Source organism: Schistocerca cancellata, chromosome 1, assembly GCF_023864275.1.
Source record: "Schistocerca cancellata isolate TAMUIC-IGC-003103 chromosome 1, iqSchCanc2.1, whole genome shotgun sequence".
Classification (NCBI taxonomy): domain Eukaryota; kingdom Metazoa; phylum Arthropoda; class Insecta; order Orthoptera; family Acrididae; genus Schistocerca; species Schistocerca cancellata.
In genome coordinates, this window is record NC_064626.1 from 888,931,542 (window position 1) to 888,950,201 (window position 18,660).

Sequence of the window (18,660 nt, forward strand, 5' to 3'; positions counted from 1 at the left end):
CTAAATCGCTGCTGACCAAGACCTGAAGTAATATCCGATGGCTCCACAGACCTTGATGCCAGGAGTAACATCGCTGCGCCTCTCCAAGGTAATGGAAGCATTGGATCTCTCCCCAGGCCGCCGCCATACTCGCCGATAAAGATCATCCCTGGTACTGCAGAACCAATATTCATAGCTGTACACAGTGTGGTGCCATTTATCAGCTGTCTATATTTTCTGGTCGCTACAACATTCCAAAGGCAGCCGTTTGTGTCAACCATCGGGCTACTGTCACATCCGAATGCTTCACAAATGTGGATATTGCACGATTCGACTAACCGACCTAACGAATACCCCCAATGAGGTCCGTTTCCAATTCTGTAAGGTGCTGCCAACGCTGTCACGCACGACTACACGGCATCTCCCTTGTCCATCAGCGATCATTCTGTATCTGACGCTGTTCACGCCTTTTATGTACTCTATCAGGCCTGGTAACAAAAAAAAACCACTAGCTGTCACAGAGAATATCAACTCTAATCATTTACATACCTGCTGATGGTAGGTACGTGTACGAAGTTACGTTGATGTCCGATCGTGGCTTTTGGGAGTTTCATTATGATATATTGCAGGTCATTAAAATTGCAAAATCATGAAGGCGAGGAGTGGCCGAGCGGTTCTAGGCGCTACAGTCTGGAACCGCGCGACCGCTACGGTTGCAGGTTCGAATCCTGCCTCGGGCATGGATGTGTGTGATGTCTTTAGGTTAGTTAGGTTAAGGTAGTTTTAAGTTCTAGGGGACTGATGACCTCAGAAGTTAAGCCCCATAATGCTCAGAGCCATTTGAACCATGAAGGCGACATGCAGTAAACGTCAAGTTGGCTTGAAGTTATAAATGAACTTAATAATTTTTTCTTATTGATAAACGTGTGGTTAAGTATTCGACTCTCGTACCAAAGATTAATTTGAAAAGTATTTAACACTGACGGACAAAATAAAATTTACGTTCTTCGTTTAATAGTTTTAGTAATAGTTATCTTCCGTTGTTCTCATGCCCTGTTGAGAAGACGTACAAGCGAAGTGTTGTGTAATTTCTAGTGAAATTGCGCTAAATAATGGAAGCAGCTTCTGAAACAATACAACTTTCTCATTTACGATACCATGAATCCCAGCTCCTGTAGCTCTGGAAGGTTATTATTAGCCCGCATCTCGTGGCCGTCCGGTAGCGTTCTCGCTTCCCACGCCCGGGTTCCCGGGTTCGATTCCCGGCGGGGTCAGGGATTTTCTCTGCCTCGTGATGGCTGGGTGTTGTGTGCTGTCCTTAGGTTAGTTAGGTTTGGGTAGTTCTAAGTTCTATGGGACTGATGACCATAGATGTTAAGTCCCATAGTGCTCAGAGCCATTTGAACCATTTTTTTGGTTATTATTATTTCCATTGTGTATGGAGAATTTAGATGGAGGCGACGATCTTCACGAAGGCGCTGCTCAACAATAGAGATACGTAAATGTGTTCATCTCTTTCCCTTCGTGGCCGCCAATGTCAGTTTCAATATTTAGGACATACTTGCCGCGACATTCAGAACCTGCAATCTTTCTTTTCATTTAATTACGAAGTCCGATTATTTTCTTTCTTAGATGAATAAATGTATTTTAACCACAATTCTTTTCACCCAGGCCACGGGGAATGATAGTACGAACGTGCCGCTATCCCGATCGTACGTTCGCATACAACTGAGTGTGTACCGACGTAACTATACTTATGACCCATTTCCTTTATATTATTAATTCTTATTTTGAGCCACACTCGCGAATGTACATGCCCTCTTATTTTGTGTAGTCAGTCGGGTGTATTCTTTAATAACGTTACTTATAATATTCAGTGGCTTAGTTTCTACAATTCACTTTTCCCTCTGTCGCAACGGCGCTTCACGCGAAATATTTATTAAGTGACATTCATATGACCTCTCATTTCAAAACTACGACACCGGCTGACTAAGCTTTTAACAATTTCATAGGGCGGTTACAAAGCAAAATGTACTACGTTCTTGGACATGTTTCGGACGGCCTCATCATATGAAATTGATTTCGCACAGTTATTTCACTGCTATTTGGTGCTTAGAAAGGGGCCGTTGAGCTTTGTTGTCTATAAATCTTCTAACAGTCTGTAGTTTACATTTTTAGAAAAGCAAAGACGTCTGTACCTTTGCCGTAAAAGTTTTCGTATTATTGCATAAAAACTGGTACAAATGAACTTCATGTGAACTAATTTCGAGGTATCTGGACTACGAAATGAAAGTAAAGAATTAATTTCCAGTAAAAGTTTTGAGATGCTTAGGTGATTAATCCTCGCACATATCAAGTATTATATAGCTTTCTCGCTGACCTGAGTAATTAACCCTTCCCTACGTGCATTGCAGTTCTTTTTGATTTAGGACTGTTGTTTCAGACATTTCATTAATTAACAAAGGCCACGGGGCAGGCTTCGCATTTACCTGCAAATCCGCAGGAATATTGGACGTTTCATAGAGTTCTGCACAATATGCGTTCGATTTCTCGATTTTTCTGCGCATTGGCAGAGCAATTACTTTCTGTACTAATTACCACGGTGCAAAGGAGCAGGAAGGAGTCCTACCACACAACGCATAGTCATGCCGGCTTTTTTCTTTGATCATGCCAAATTTCAGACTGCACACAGTTTGGATTCTATTCCTCCACATTTTCCTCTTTTCCACAACTGTCTGTATGGAGACGTTACCGAATATTTCTCACTGTTCTGAGCTCAATACACCAGCGTAGCCTCTATGTATAAGGCTTTCAATTACTCTTTCTTCAGTGTTCGAATTTCCTTTTACATTGCAAATTTTTTTGAGCTAAACGATGTGCACATTCTGATTTATTTTTTGACTGAAAATAGTGTGTAAGCCCACAGCCATGGATTGAATCCCTTCCCTCAGCAGTCATCAAATTCTACGTCTGGCCAGTGGAGGTGAAAGGATGATCTGCTGGAAGAAACAGAAATTCATTCTCACAAGGGTGTATCTCCGATGACATTCTGCACTATAAAACAGAGCTATCCAAAAAAGTGTCCCTAACGAAAATTGTATATAAACGAAATATCCACGGGTGTACTGCCGGTCTACAGTGTCCAACGGGCACAATATTTCGGCGATCATACATATCGCCATCATCAGGTGAACTGACGCGGCGGCGGCAGATTTAAATACCCTCCGCCCGCGGCGCGCTCACTCCGCCGTCCGCGCCCCGCGCCACGGTCGCGCGGTGGAACAGAATGCGACGGCGTCTGAGGTGACGTCGGTGTGATGGCTCTGTCCGCCGTGGTCGTCACAACTATACGTTTGCTCGATTTACTCTTGATTAACCCAATCGCTGGTTCCCAAGCCTTGCTAAGATTATAGCCACAGTCACGGTTTATGAGGTCGTCGACGTCTGTACCAGAATCCTCGTGCGTCCATATTCCATAGCAAGATTTTCCGACAAACAATGTTCAGCGACCGCCGACTTGCTCGGATACATCAGTCGAGTGTGCCTCTGGTGTTCACGTCATCGATCCTCGACGGTACGCATCGTCTGACCAATATACGACTTGCCACATTGACACGGAATCTGGTACACGCCGGCCTTCCTCACACCGAGGTCATCTTTGGCGCTCCCCCGGAGACCGTAGCCGACTCGCTAGCGCCGGGTGAGGAGCCGCTGCACACGTTTTGCTTCGGCGGTCATTCCCGCTCACGCCGCGGTGAGGTACGCATAGCTGACTGTCGCTGTTGCTACTAGAGATGCTTGGACGAGGAAGGGGACGCAGAGCTGCTGCCTTGGCGGAGTTGCTGCTCACGATAGCAGGGACCTCCGACAAGAAGAAGAGGAAGACTGCAGCGCAGTGCTTTCGCTGCCAAAAGCTTGGCCACGTCGCCAAGCACTGCAGCGGAGCAGTTGCGTGCCTGAAGTGTGCGCAAGCACACGACACACGTGACTGCAAGAAGCAGAAGGACGCCCCCTGCACCTGCGCCAACTGCGGTGGCGCACACGCGGCCAACGCCCGTTCCTGCGCCTACAGAAGAAATTGGCGCGGACCGTAGAAGAAGACGCAGAAGCAAGTGACCACCACACACGAAGAGGTGGTCACTTGCACAGAAGACGTCGTCACCAGGCGCCTTAACGACGCCGTACAAGAAGCCATGTCCGCCTTCAAATCCGCCATGGCGGAAGAGAGGGCGGCCATGCTGGCGGAACTGGGCGAGGCTCGGCGTCAGATTGCTGTGCTGACGCAGGAGCTTCGCTCAGTCAAAGAAGTCTCCGCCACAACAGAGGACACCGCCACCCAGACGACTCCTCCGCGTGAGAAGGAGTTCGCGACGGTGGCCACGCAGACAGACGAGCCTGCCGAAGGGAAGGCAACACAGCACAAGGAGGATACCGAAACAGCAGCGCAAGAAGAGGAGTGGGAAGAAGTCCCATTCCTGCCGCTTCCAGACATGTACAGCGCAAGCGCTGTGACGAAGAAGATCGCTGACTCGCTTCGCGATGGCACATACCCCCACCACGACAACCCTTATCCTTTCGTTCCACCTAATCTTTCTAAATCTTCATCCCCACACCAACCAGTTGAGTATCCAGAAGGCCTTGTTTGTCTTTCTAGGGAGGATTACGATCTGATCAATTCCTTCCCTATCTTCACAGAGTGGCAAATGCGCTACGTCATCTTCGCTCTGGTCCACGGAGAGTATGAGAAAGCAGGATACACTATATCCACTATCCCAACCGAGGGAGAGCCCTCAGCACCAAGTAAGAAGAAGAAGAAGAAGAAGAAGAAAAATCGTCGTATCGACAAAGTCAAGAAATAGGACATCGGCACTCCTTGCCAGAATAGATCCAACCAACAGTACAGACAGAAGACTCTACAAGATTCCCAGGGGAGTAAAGGCCAACAGGCCACAAACTTCCACACGAACCTCCTCACAGTGAGGAAGTCACAAAAGGAGCAGCAGGCGACCGAGCCCAGTTCCTTCTGAGCAGCCATAGCGTACGGATCTCCGTGCCGGCACGTTCACAGGAGCTCAGTCCGTCAGTTCACCTGATGATGGCGACATGTATGATCGCCGAAATATTGTGCCCGTTGGACACTGTAGACCGGCAGTACACTCGTGGATATTTCGATTATCAAATACGCCGGGAGAAAATCAAGAATCACAAAAATTGTATATAACATGCTAGTACGTAAACAGCAGTCGTTCCATGCCAGACTGACAGTGTGTACTGCTGATGCGGGTTGTCGTTTTGGACACAATCTATGATGGCCAATTGTCTCGTTACTGGTCAGAATCCACATAAATAGTGTATGCCATTTTGTTGTTCTTCAGTGTGTACAACAACAGGTACTGTACAAGTCTCAGTGTGAAAACTTTTCAAAAACCGATATCTCTTCAACGACTCACATTAGAATCCTACAACAAATACCACTGACGTTCTAATTTATCCTAATTTTAATTTTTTAACGTCAATAGGCATTTTTTCCATTTATAAAAATACACTCCTGGAAATTGAAATAAGAACACCGTGAATTCATTGTCCCAGGAAGGGGAAACTTTATTGACACATTCCTGGGGTCAGATACATCACATGATCACACTGACAGAACCACAGGCACATAGACACAGGCAACAGAGCATGCACAATGTCGGCACTAGTACAGTGTATATCCACCTTTCGCAGCAATGCAGGCTGCTATTCTCCCATGGAGACGATCGTAGAGATGCTGGATGTAGTCCTGTGGAACGGCTTGCCATGCCATTTCCACCTGGCGCCTCAGTTGGACCAGCGTTCGTGCTAGACGTGCAGACCGCGTGAGACGACGCTTCATCCAGTCCCAAACATGCTCAATGGGGGACAGATCCGGAGATCTTGCTGGCCAGGGTAGTTGACTTACACCTTCTAGAGCACGTTGGGTGGCACGGGATACATGCGGACGTGCATTGTCCTGTTGGAACAGCAAGTTCCCTTGCCGGTCTAGGAATGGTAGAACGATGGGTTCGATGACGGTTTGGATGTACCGTGCACTATTCAGTGTCCCCTCGACGATCACCAGTGGTGTACGGCCAGTGTAGGAGATCGCTCCCCACACCATGATGCCGGGTGTTGGCCCTGTGTGCCTCGGTCGTATGCAGTCCTGATTGTGGCGCTCACCTGCACGGCGCCAAACACGCATACGACCATCATTGGCACCAAGGCAGAAGCGACTCTCATCGCTGAAGACGACACGTCTCCATTCGTCCCTCCATTCACGCCTGTCGCGACACCACTGGAGGCGGGCTGCACGATGTTGGGGCGTGAGCGGAAGACGGCCTAACGGTGTGCGGGACCGTAGCCCAGCTTCATGAAGACGGTTGCGAATGGTCCTCGCCGATACCCCAGGAGCAACAGTGTCCCTAATTTGCTGGAAGTGGCGGTGCGGTCCCCTACGGCACTGCGTAGGATCCTACGTTCTTGGCGTGCATCCGTGCGTCGCTGCGGTCCGGTCCCAGGTCGACGGGCACGTGCACCTTCCGCCGACCACTGGCGACAACATCGATGTACTGTGGAGACCTCACGCCCCACGTGTTGAGCAATTCGGCGGTACGTCCACCCGGCCTCCCGCATGCCCACTATACGCCCTCGCTCAAAGTCCGTCAACTGCACATACGGTTCACGTCCACGCTGTCGCGGCATGCTACCAGTGTTAAAGACTGCGATGGAGCTCCGTATGCCACGGCAAACTGGCTGACACTGACGGCGGCGGTGCACAAATGCTGCGCAGCTAGCGCCATTCGACGGCCAACACCGCGGTTCCTGGTGTGTCCGCTGTGCCGTGCGTGTGATCATTGCTTGTACAGCCCTCTCGCAGTGTCCGGAGCAAGTATGGTGGGTCTGACACACCGGTGTCAATGTGTTCTTTTTTCCATTTCCAGGAGTGTATATCCACAAAAAATTCGCTTTCTAAGTGTTATTGCAATGTGTTGATAGGCTAACAGTACGAGCCGCTGACTACCAACCCATTCTGTGAAAACAGCATGTCAATAGCAGTTTCCATTTCCGCAATATTTACGGTGCAAGTTTTAGGTGATCCACCCTGTGTATAGATGGTACCGTTTACAGGAACTTGGTGGAGCTATCACGATTCTGGAATGATAAGCTCCAAATCAAGCATATGAGATGTGTCTTGCGCCCTGCTGCGGTACTTACTTTCAAAGGCTGCCAGAAGCCTCGTCAGTGGGTGATCCTCTTCTGCCTGGGCGGGAGTGCGCCGCCGCGCCTGCAACACACAAACGATCCGGTAAGTCAGCACAGCAGTTATAGGCGGCAACGCACACGTTCACTGGCAATGTAGAATATTACAACAAATCAAACAGCTCATCAATAAGTTACCGTACTGGCTCCGTCAACTAAAATTCTATGCTTAATTTTATCCATAACTGAGGTGCTTAATACCGCAACCACGTCAAATAGTTCGGAGGTAATAACGAGGCAAGTACACAATTACTGTTTTGATTTAATACCCAATCACCTTTCACCACGCCTGTGACGTCCTCAGTGGATTTTTATTTTATTGTTCATGAAAAGATTACAAATATACAACACCAGAATAAATAAATTTAACAAAGCAGGCACGAAGCAGCTAATCTGCAAAGACTGTGTTCAACATAGAGCGGAAAGACATGTAGAATTTCAGAATAAGATAGGCTACACCGAATATTTAAGAGCACTGAAAAGCGACAGCATACACTCCACACTAGAATGGCATCTAAGTAAAAACAACCATCACCCCAATTGCATAGAAGAAAGCCTCCAGATACTAAAACACAGTAATCATCTGTACAACTTTGGACAACAGAAAAAAGCTACCGCATCCAAAAAGCTGTCGGAAGAAAGTAAGTAGATGCAAGTGGATAAGTCAAATACAGTCTGGTGATTTTCTATAGTAAAATAAAAGATATTGGAGTTGGGGAGGCATTTCCAATCCCAGCTAGGAAAAGCTAAGTATTTTTCCATATTGGATTTGCCATCGGATACCACCAGATACTAATGAACTCCAGAACAGGGAGAAAACTGCATTTAGAGCTAATTATCAAACCTATGAGTACAAGAGGATGCCGGCGGGATTAAAGCGGCGCCAAGCACATTTCAGAGACTAATGAACGTTGCACTGTCAGGATTACAGGGAACAAAGTGCCTAGTATATGTGGACGATATTATCTGTTACGGAAGTTGTTTATGAGAGCCTTATGATAAATTATGAGAGATTTTCGACCGTCTCAGGGAACATTGTCGGAAGTTACAGCCACCCAAGTGTGAATTTTTAAGGAAGGAAGTAATATTTTGAGGACACAGAATAACTGCTACACGGGCCTGCCGGTGTGGCCATGCGGTTCTAGGCGCTTCAGTCTGGAACCGTGCGACTGCAACGGTCGCAGGTTCGAATCCTGCCTCGGGCATGGATGTGTGTGATGTCCTTAGGTTGGTTAGGTTTAAGTAGTTCTAAGTTCTAGGGGACTGATGTCCACCGATGTTAAGTCCCATAGTGCTCAGAGCCATTTGAACTGCTACACGAGTACAACCGGATGAGTGGAATGAAGACAAGTCAAAGAGATTTCCAGTACTAAAGACAAAGAAAGAATTAAAAGGATACTTAAGTTTAGTAGGATACTACAGTAACTTCCTAAAAGATTTCAGTAAAATTGCTGCACCTTTGCATAAGTCGCTAAAGCACACCAAAAATTATGACTGGCAAAGCAAACATCAAGAGGCATTTGAAGAACTAAAAGAGAAGTTAATCACTCGCCGCATACCTCAGTATCCTGACTTTGGGAAACATTTTTTTTATTGTGATGGACGCAAGTGGACTGGCACTTGTGATATTATTACAAGGCAAGGTCAGAAGCGACTTGCAAATAGCATAAGTGTCTAGGCGTCGACCATAAGTGTACAGAAAGAAGTTCACAATAGTAACAGACCTTAAGCCATTAATCTGGATTTTAAGCTTAAAATACCCCTCCTCAGGTTTATTGAAATGGGGACTGAAACTAGAAGAATATTCAAACGGTATTATATATAAACCAGGCAGACTGAATGCCAATGTAGATGCATTAGGTAGAATGCGACAAACTGATGTACAGGTATAGGTAACGGAAAAACCATGAGCCCATACAAGGAATAAGAGAGACCAATGAAATAAGTGAAGACCATGCAGAGCTAACCGAGGAACGGAAGGCTGAAATTATGAAGTACACGACAATCCACTGGATAGACATCAAGTAATTAACCAAACACCGGATCACTAAAGACATATGGCTCGAAGAAGGAAATGAAAAAAGATATCGAGGACTACATCAGAAGTGTGGTAACTGTCAATAAAATAAATTTTCTCGGAGTAAAACTAAAATGCCATTATTTATTATGGACACAGCAGAAACCGTTTTTGACAGATGTTATACGGACAGAGTTGACATATTGAGTGTGTCAACATTTTGTCTTTATGACGATTTGAGATCTGCTGCTGACCCTTTCAATGTGTCTTAATGTCTTGTTGAGGAATGGCTGCCCATTCGTCCTCAAGAGCCGAAAGCGGAGAAGGTAGTAATTTTGAACGCTGGGGTCTGGAGCGAAAAATTGGTTCAAATGGCTCTGAGCACTATGGGACTTAACTTTTGAGGTCATCAGACCGTAGCGGTCGCGCGGTTCCACACTGTAGCGCCTAGAACCGCTCGGCTCCTTATTTTATCGTGGTGATCGTTCCTTCCTATGTAGGTCGGTGTCAAGAAATTATTTTCGCACTCAGAGGAGAAAGTTGGTAATTGGAATTTCGTGAGAAGATTCCGTCGCAACGAAAAACGCCTTTCTTTTAATGATTTCCAGCCCAGATCCTGTATCATTTCTGTGACACTCTCCCATATTTCGCGATAATACAAAACGTGCTGCCTTTCTTTGAACTTTTTAGATGTACTCCGTCAGTCCTATCTGTTAAGAATCCCACACCGCGCAGCAGTATTCTAAAAGAGGACCGCCAAGCGTAGTGTAGGCATTCGCCTCAGTAGGTCTGTTCCATTTTCAAAGTGTCCTGCCAATGAAACGCAGTCTTTGGTTAGCCTTCCCCACAACATTTTCTGTGTGTTCTTTCCAATTTAAGTTGTTCGTAATAGTAATACCTAGGTATTTAGTTGAATTCACGGCATTTAGATTAGGCTGATTTATCGAGTAAGCGAAGTTTGAGTTCCTTTTAGCACTCATGTGGATGACTCCACACTTTTTGTTATTTAGGGTCAACTGCCACTTTTCGTACAGTTTTTTCTAAATCGTTTTGCAGTTTGTTTTGATCTTCTGATGGCTTTATTAGTTGATAAATGACAGCGTCATCTGCAAACAACCGATTCTGGTATTACGTGCATAATACATGCGCGAATTAGAGGCTGCGAACCTAGCGAGGTATTCTAATCTGACTTCGCTCACGACCTGTGCCGGTGCGACTCGGCCGGTGCGACCTGCAAGTCTCTGTCCGTGCCGTACGGCGGCGCTGCAAGCGCCAGCGAGTCCAGAGAGGTCGCAAGTGCTGGACCGATATCGATTATCGCAACCTTTAGCGTGGTATCTAACGTTGACACCACAACAATCACATCACCAATAGTTGACATGGTCGGCTTTAGGAGGGTTGCAATGTCCCTGATATGTATTAGTCAGGTGACATCCAATGACTGACAAGTCCACGTTCGAGGTCACTGAGCTCTCCTGAACCGACTCATTCTGCACATACTGCTTCTCTGCTGACTTTTTTTATACTAATCGGATCGCCTCTCGTGACACCCAGTCGTTATTTCCGCACCGTATAGGGATGTCCTGATGCTTTTTGTCAGATAGCGTATTTTGTCCGTCGAGCATACTGTCAAAAAGTGGCAGCCCTTGGCAAACAGTCCGTGAGCTGTGCTGCGGCTCACGTTGGTGCTGTTTGTAGGTTTCCTCCCTCTGCTGGGGGACACACGGTATCGTTTAGTTGGCATGGTTGCAGTTGTTTGTCTTCTTCTCATGTTGACTGGCGCCACTCGGTTTCGCAAGCTTTGCTTGTCCGCTAGTGGCAGCAGCGGCTGTTATCGATATGTAGTAACTGTTGCCGTATCTTTGGGGCGACGTCGTTGTTTTGCCGGGTTGTGTGAGCGTGCGAGTTCAGTTGGGGAATCAGGAGGAGCCAGGTCCGTGCAGTGCCAGAACACGCCGGGACCGCTGGCGGCACGCATGGACTGCCGAATGGAAGGGCTGTGGTCACGAGGGCACACGACCTTCTCGTAAACCGGATCCAGCAAGCTTTAAGGTGAGTGCATTTCAGTCCAAGTAGAGAAACTTCCACCATTGTGATATCTCGCGATTCTCCAGCGACTTGGGTTCGTGTTGCTGCTCGTAGTGTCGCCGAGGTTAAGAACACCGAGTGGAGTGCTTGGGGAAGGCGGATCTGATTAGCTTTCCTCGACTTCTTATTACTATTTACTGCGTTCTGGCTTTCGCGTATTGTTCCATTGTTGCATTTGGTTTATCGGACGCCTGGAAGCTTCAGCAAGACTATCATTAGTCATTCGTTAGACTGCCACTAGTCTGAATTACCATCTTGTGAAGTGAATGCAACTCTTGGCTGTCTATCTCATCACTCGCGAAAGTGTTTGTTGCCGGACCTTCTCAGAGGTCCAGTCCTGGAGCACCGTCTGTAGCCCCTTGTGTTACAAAGTTTACCATCACCTTATCTCACCCGTTTGGTGATCAGTTACTTGTTTTCTTAATTAACCTTTGCTATTGTATTTGCTGTTTTACAGCAGGTTTCTAAATTTTTTTTATAATATTGCCATTTCTGGCGTGTAAGGCCTTCATCTGTGATTGTGGTCACTTGCCTTAAAATTCTAATTTGGTATTTGTATTTACGCAGTAAGCCTTTAAAATCTTATTTACTGCCATTCCTACCGTCTGGTGCCTTCTGCTGTGTTTGTGGCGACTTGCCTTTAATATTTCAATGCCTGTAATTTGTAAGTTGCAGCGTGTAAGGCCTTCTGCCCAGATCACAGTGTCTTGTTTCTGAAACATTATCTGTTGTATCTGTATTTAATGGTGATTTCCTAAATTGTAGCTCACTGAAAACTCTATTTGCACAGTTGTTTATTCCTTCATTAATAAAGTGTGGTATTTTTTTTTATTGTTGAGTCTGGAATAACTAGCTTAAATAAATTGTAACTGTAAAAGGCAACCAATAGTAACTTATTACGGCTCCGTCCATCATCGTAACCGAATCCTGCCTTCCCTTGACTATCAGGTCTCAGTCCGTGTTGGGAGAAGTTATTTGGTGACATGTCGCCACTGCCGAGAGAGGAGGTACGGGGGACGGCGGACAAGTGTGGTCGTACAGATAGGTGCGCGCAGCCAGGCGGGCAGAGCGGCCGCTATCGTATGACAGCCCGCACCCACGCCCGCACAGCGCCGGCTAATTTGCAATTTCCGTACGGCGGCGCAGACGGGGGACGCGCGTAGCTACGGTGCGGTACGGCGCTCTGCCGTGTTACTTCGCTTTATGCGCCGCATTGCGCTCCGGACGTACGCGGCGCCAGCGGCGCAACTGTGTTAGTTACCGTTCCACACTCGTATTTTCCCTGCCCTAATAGGGACAGCGCGCTGCAAAGAAGGCAGCTAACGCTGCGCGAGCACCGACGAGTGCTGGACGTGGTGCCCGGCTCGCAGAGAACCGCCGCACCAGCACAGCCTCCACGAAAGAAATATGAAGACAAGATAATCTTATAATACACTACTGTCCATCAATAGTGCGACACCAGTAAAAATAACAAATAACGAAATTTTATTTATCGTGCTTATTGTGATGTAATCGAGCCTTACGCATATTATGAAATCTACCATACTAGCCGGTACTGATTTCTTCATACAAATTCAAATAGAAACGTTGAATAAAACCATTCTTACAGCTTGTAAACTGCCATTTCATTCAATACATATTTAACACACGTTATTAACTTGATTAGAACCTAAATTTCCTAAACTTGTAAAGCTATCTGCATAAATATTTAAGGAAACTTCATAATACGTAAATACGAATTTATGTAAGAACAATGTTAAACATTTCTATTGCATATCTGTCACAATCACTAAATTTGCCCGCATCTCGTGGTCGTGCGGTAGCGTTCTCGCTTCCCACGCCCGGGTTCCCGGGTTCGATTCCCGGCGGGGTCAGGGATTTTCTCTGCATCGTGATGGCTGGGTGTTGTGTGCTGTCCTTAGGTTAGTTAGGTTTAAGTAGTTCTAAGTTCTAGGGGACTTATGACCACAGCAGTTGAGTCCTATAGTGCTCAGAGCCATTTGAACCACTAAATTCTTTCACTTGCATATATAATAGAATATTTGGCCCTGATGCTCGCACTTGGCATGTCTAGTTGTAAACGCGGAGTTGCGCTGGATGTTAAGGTAGACCGGTCTATGTTTACTGGTTGCAATCAGTAGCTTTTGTGAACATTTAAACGTTATCTGAATGTGGAAATCGTGTTATCTTTGTGAACGAAACATCTGAAAGTTTAAATATACAGCGGATTCAATGAAAAATTGTTTTATTTCTTAGGTAGCAAGCCACCAATTCGATAAACCTAAATATATTATGTTTCTTCGTAAAGAAAAATGTCAGAGACCACCATACCTCTGAGAAGAAGACAACAACATATACAGCCAGGAACCAGAACTGTAATTTATAATGGCGGGCATGATTTTCAATTAATGTTAAAAATGACGAAGTTCGTGCAATGCGTATGTCGTGAAACACATTATTTATTGAATCGGCACAGTAGGAAAAAAAGATGATTAAATTTGCAGATGCCGGCCGTTGTGGCCGAGCGGTTCTAGGCCCCTCAGTCCGGAACCACTCTGCTGCTACGGTTGCAGGTTCGAATCCTGCCTCGGGCATGGATGGGTGTCCCGTCCTTAGGTTAGTTAGGTTTAAGTAGTTCTAAGTCTAGGGGATTGATGACCTCAGATGTTAAGTCCCATAGTGCTTAGAGCCATTTGAACCATTTTTGAAATTTGTAGATGATATGAAGTGTGAAGTATAGTAGGCAGAGCAGCAATCTCTAGGAGCAACAAAAGCTCTAACTCGCCTGTGTGTCGAGTCGAACTGAACTTGGATGACAGATACTGGTTCGCCACTCCACGCTGCTTCAACTCTGACCCAGAGTTCAATATTCGTAATGGATGGCGAATGGTTTCGTGCCACGACTAAACGTTATCAAGAGGTGAGAGACCGGAAGAAAGGACAAGAGTCTAACACCCTCTGCATCGAGGTAGATCAGAGTAGCGCGGGCAACAGATGTTCTTGATGAAAGATTTCGATGATATGGTATTAAATACCTCGAAGATATCGTACAGCAACCAGCCTTAACATGTCAGGAATGTAAATGCTGCTGTCCAATATACAAAGCTGTGTGAACCAGAGGCGATCCTGTTGTGTACCAAAAGGCACCTTATACCATTATGCTAGTGCACTGGACGGATATGACGATGACGAATGTAATCTGGCAACTTTATTTCCTCTTGGAATCTCACGACACGGACACATCCATCGAGATGCTGTACAGAGACCGGGCTTGTCCGATGAGTGTGACGTGATGTCAGTCTCGTACCCAGTGTTCTCGTTGGACGTATCATTAATGCCACACCTGCCTCTGCTGCTGTTTCACTAGAAGCTGCAAATAATTGTCGCCATCCTGACAGTAGGTGGGCCGGCCGAAGTGACCGCGCGGTTCTAGGCGCTGCAGTCTGGAACCGCGAGACCGCTACGGTCGCAGGTTCGAATCCTGCCTCGGGCATGGATGTGTGTGATGTCCTTAGGTTAGTTAGGTTTAACTAGTTCTAAGTTATAGGGGACTAATGACCTCAGAAGTTGAGTCCCATAGTGCTCAGAGCCATTTGAACCATTTTTTTGACAGTAGGTGGTGCTCTACATTTCGTCACAATGTCCGTTTAGGTGCCCTGCTTCGTAATCTTTCTTTTTGTACGTAATGTAAATGATGTGTTACCTACCTAGCGTTGAACGCTAATTATTTGCATATCCAAGCATATGGAACACTTCTCGCCAGTTCGCCGTTTCTTTCAAGCCGCTTTCCTGGTTTTGCAAGTTTAATGGGCAGTACTGTACCTGTTCTATCTCATATGACTTGAAAATTCTCGCGCATACACGGTCAATTTGGATTTCCACAATTTTTCTGAACCACTTCATAGAATTTCAAGGGTGGTTCCTTGAACAAAGCCATTCCTGATTCCCTCCCCATTCTTGATCAACTGAGGGAGAACGCCAATGACCTAGATGATAACCCCTAAATGGACATTTGAGCCGCTCCTGGAAGCGTGCTCGGGTAGCCAAAGTCATTAAGGCGACCGCTCGCGACAAGTGAAAATTCCTGATTCGAGCCCAGGTCCGGCACAATTTTAAATTTTCTTAAATATTCTACAGGAGATGTGGAACCATAATCGCAGATTTCGAGTTAATTTTTAATTGCGGCTGTTCAGACACTGTACTGCAGTTAACCCCTACACTTTCTTCCTCCTGTTAAATGAAAATATAATTGCGCCCAGCGCTACAAGTTGCACTTATGTGTTGGAGCACTATTGGAACAATGCGACTCGCATTTCAAGTCAAAGTCGTTAGGCCATCCGAGCACTCATAAAGGAATGATTCAAAACTTCAGTTTGTTCTACACCTACATCTACATTTATACTCCGCAAGCCACCCAACGATGTGTGGCGGAGGGCACTTTACGTGCCACTGTCATTACCTCCCTTTTCTGTTCCAGTCGCGTATGGTTCGCGGGAAGAACGACTGTCTGAAAGCCTGCGTGCGCGCTCGAATCTCTCTAATTTTACATTCGTGATCTCCTCGGGAGGTATAAGTAGGGGGAAGCAATATATTCGATACCTCATCCAGAAACGCACCCTCTCGAAACCTGGCGAGCAAGCTACACCGCGATGCAGAGCGCCTCTCTTGCAGACTCTGCCACTTGAGTTTGCTAAACATCTCCGTAACGCTATCACGGTTACCAAATAACCCTGTGACGAAACGCGCCGCTCTTCTTTGGATCTTCTCTATCTCCTCCGTCAACCCGACCTGGTACGGATCCCACACTGATGAGCAATACTCAAGTATAGGTCGAACGAGTGTTTTGTAAGCCACCTCCTTTGTTGATGGACTACATTTTCTAAGGACTCTCCCAATGAATCTCAACCTGGTACCCGCCTTGTTCCTCTGCCATCTAGAATAGAGACATATCTGGTGATTGAGTACGCCAAGGCAACATGTCGATACTCTGTAGTGCATATTGAGTTACAACAGCGGTATGTTGGCAAGCCTTATCCTGTTGGCAAACACCCCCTAGAAAGCTGTTCGTAGCTGGCCGATGTTGCCGAGCGGTTCTAGGCGCTTCAGTCCGGAACCGCCCTGCTGCTACGGTCGCAGGTTCGAATCCTGCCTCGGTCATGGATGTGTGTGATGTCCTTAGGTTAGTTAGGTTTAAGTAGTTCTAAGTCTAGGGGACTGATGACCTCAGATGTTAAGTCCCATAGTGCTTTGAGCCATTTGAACCATTTTTTGAAAGCTGTTCATGAATGGCAGCACAACATGCCGAATCACCAGACTGACGAACAAATTTGCAGTCAGGGTGCGTGGGATAACGAGCGGAGTGCTCCTGTTGTCATACGAAATCGCACCCCAGGCAATAACTCCATGCGTCGGTCCAGTGTGTAAAGGACAAAGACAGGTTGGTTGCAGGCCCTCGCATTTCTAACCAGTAGACAACGGTCACTGGCGCCGAGGCAGAAAACGCACTTGGTCTCCACCCTGCCCTCCAATGAACTCTCGTTTGATATCACTGAAGTCGCACACAGCGGCTTTCCTCCATCCTGCCCTCCAATGAACTCTCGTAGATATCACTGAAGTCGCCAAGGCCGGTATTACACTATCAAATTTCTTTGTCAAATATCTTTGTCCAAAATCTTTGTCAACGATATTTGATGGTGTAATAGGAACTTTGTCAAATGTCGTCCAATATTTGATCAAATCTAGGGCCTCGCTGTAGATTTGATCAAAGAAATCGCTTGTCTTCTGTTCACTGCAATGTGACATGTTACCACATGGAGCGCTAGCATCGCTGCAGCGTTCTGTCGTCTGTAGTGTTTTTATAAACATTGCCGGTAAATACAATTGGTGTTGCCGACAACTACAAAATTAATAGAGATGTATGATGCTGATGAGGCGCTTTACAACGTGAGGCACCCTGAATACAAAAATAAAATAAGAAGATTGGAGACGAGACCTAACATAACCCTCTCCTGTAGCAAGGAATCGGAGTGTTACAGTGAGCCTGTCTTCTGAAGATGTAGCAGTTCTTAAGTGAATATTGTGCTTTGTGATATGAGGATACACTTCACTGAGTACATACAGGAATGTATGCTCATCCATTCCTAAGTAATTGATGTACCACTTGACGTCTACCATTGTAAGCTCACGTAAGAAGTTTTGTTAAATGCTTTTATCGTGTCATCGTAAAACCCACGGCTTCACCCAGATTAGATTAGTTTTTCGTTCCATAGATCCGTGCCGAGGAGATCCTCGTGGATGTGGAACATGTCAATTTTTTTAAGCTGAAATAACAATACTAATAGTATGAATGAATACAATACATCATTTGTTTCTATTAAAAATTTCGTCAGTGGAGTAGGAGTTGGCCACTAGTAAGTCTTTCAGGCTCCTTTTAAACTGCTCTTTATTTGTAACTAAATTTTTTATGTGTGCTGGAAAATTATTGAAGATGAGTGTTCCTGAATAGTGGACCTCTTTTTGAACTAAAGTAAGTGCTTTTAAGTCCTTGTATAGATCATTTTTGTTCCTGGTATTGTATGTATGAACTGAGATGTTTGTTGGAAAAAGAGATATATTATTTACGACAAATTTCATTAAGGAGTAAATACACTGAGAGGCAGTAGTTAGTATACCCAGTTCTTTGAAGAGGTTTCTACAGGACGTCCGTGAATTTACTCCACAAATAATACGTATTACACGCTTTTGGACTCTGAAAACTTTTGTTTGACTTGAAGATTTACGCCAAAATATTATACCATATGACATTATGGAATGAAAGTATTCAAGCTTTTTTCATTTTTATGTTGCCTATGTCTGCTAACACTCGAATTGCAAACAGATTTGTTAAGGCGTTTCTGCAGTTTTGGGATGTGATCCTCCCAACTGAATTTATTACTTTTAAGACTGTCAACCTCGTATGTATGGTTCCATTTTTTCCCCCACTTCTTTTCCGCATGTGCACACAATGCAATTGGGGTACGTACAACTGCTGCGGTTAATAACAAGTTGTTGTCAGCCATCTTGAACTTCGACGAAAAATGGTTCAATTGGCTCTGAGCACTATGGGACTTAACTGCTGAGGTCATCAGTCCCCTAGAACTTAAACCTAACTAACCTAAGGACATCACACATATCCATGCCCGAGGCAGGATTCGAACCTGCGACCGGAGCGGTCGCGCGGTTCCAGAATGTAGCGCCTAGAAGCGCTCGGCCACTCTGGCCGGCGAACTTTGACGAAAAATTTGATGACAGTTTTAATA

The 18,660-nt window shown here is 45.8% G+C and overlaps 1 protein-coding gene across 1 annotated transcript in view; it reads right to left on the minus strand.

The window, feature by feature from the left end:
• Positions 1–18,660, minus strand: part of LOC126190765 (cadherin-87A) — a 699,820-nt gene that overhangs the window by 287,137 nt on the left and 394,023 nt on the right. The window contains exon 3 of the mRNA XM_049931292.1: positions 7,213–7,282. The gene's annotated coding sequence lies outside the window, so the exon portion shown is untranslated. The remainder of the gene's footprint in view (positions 1–7,212; positions 7,283–18,660) is intronic.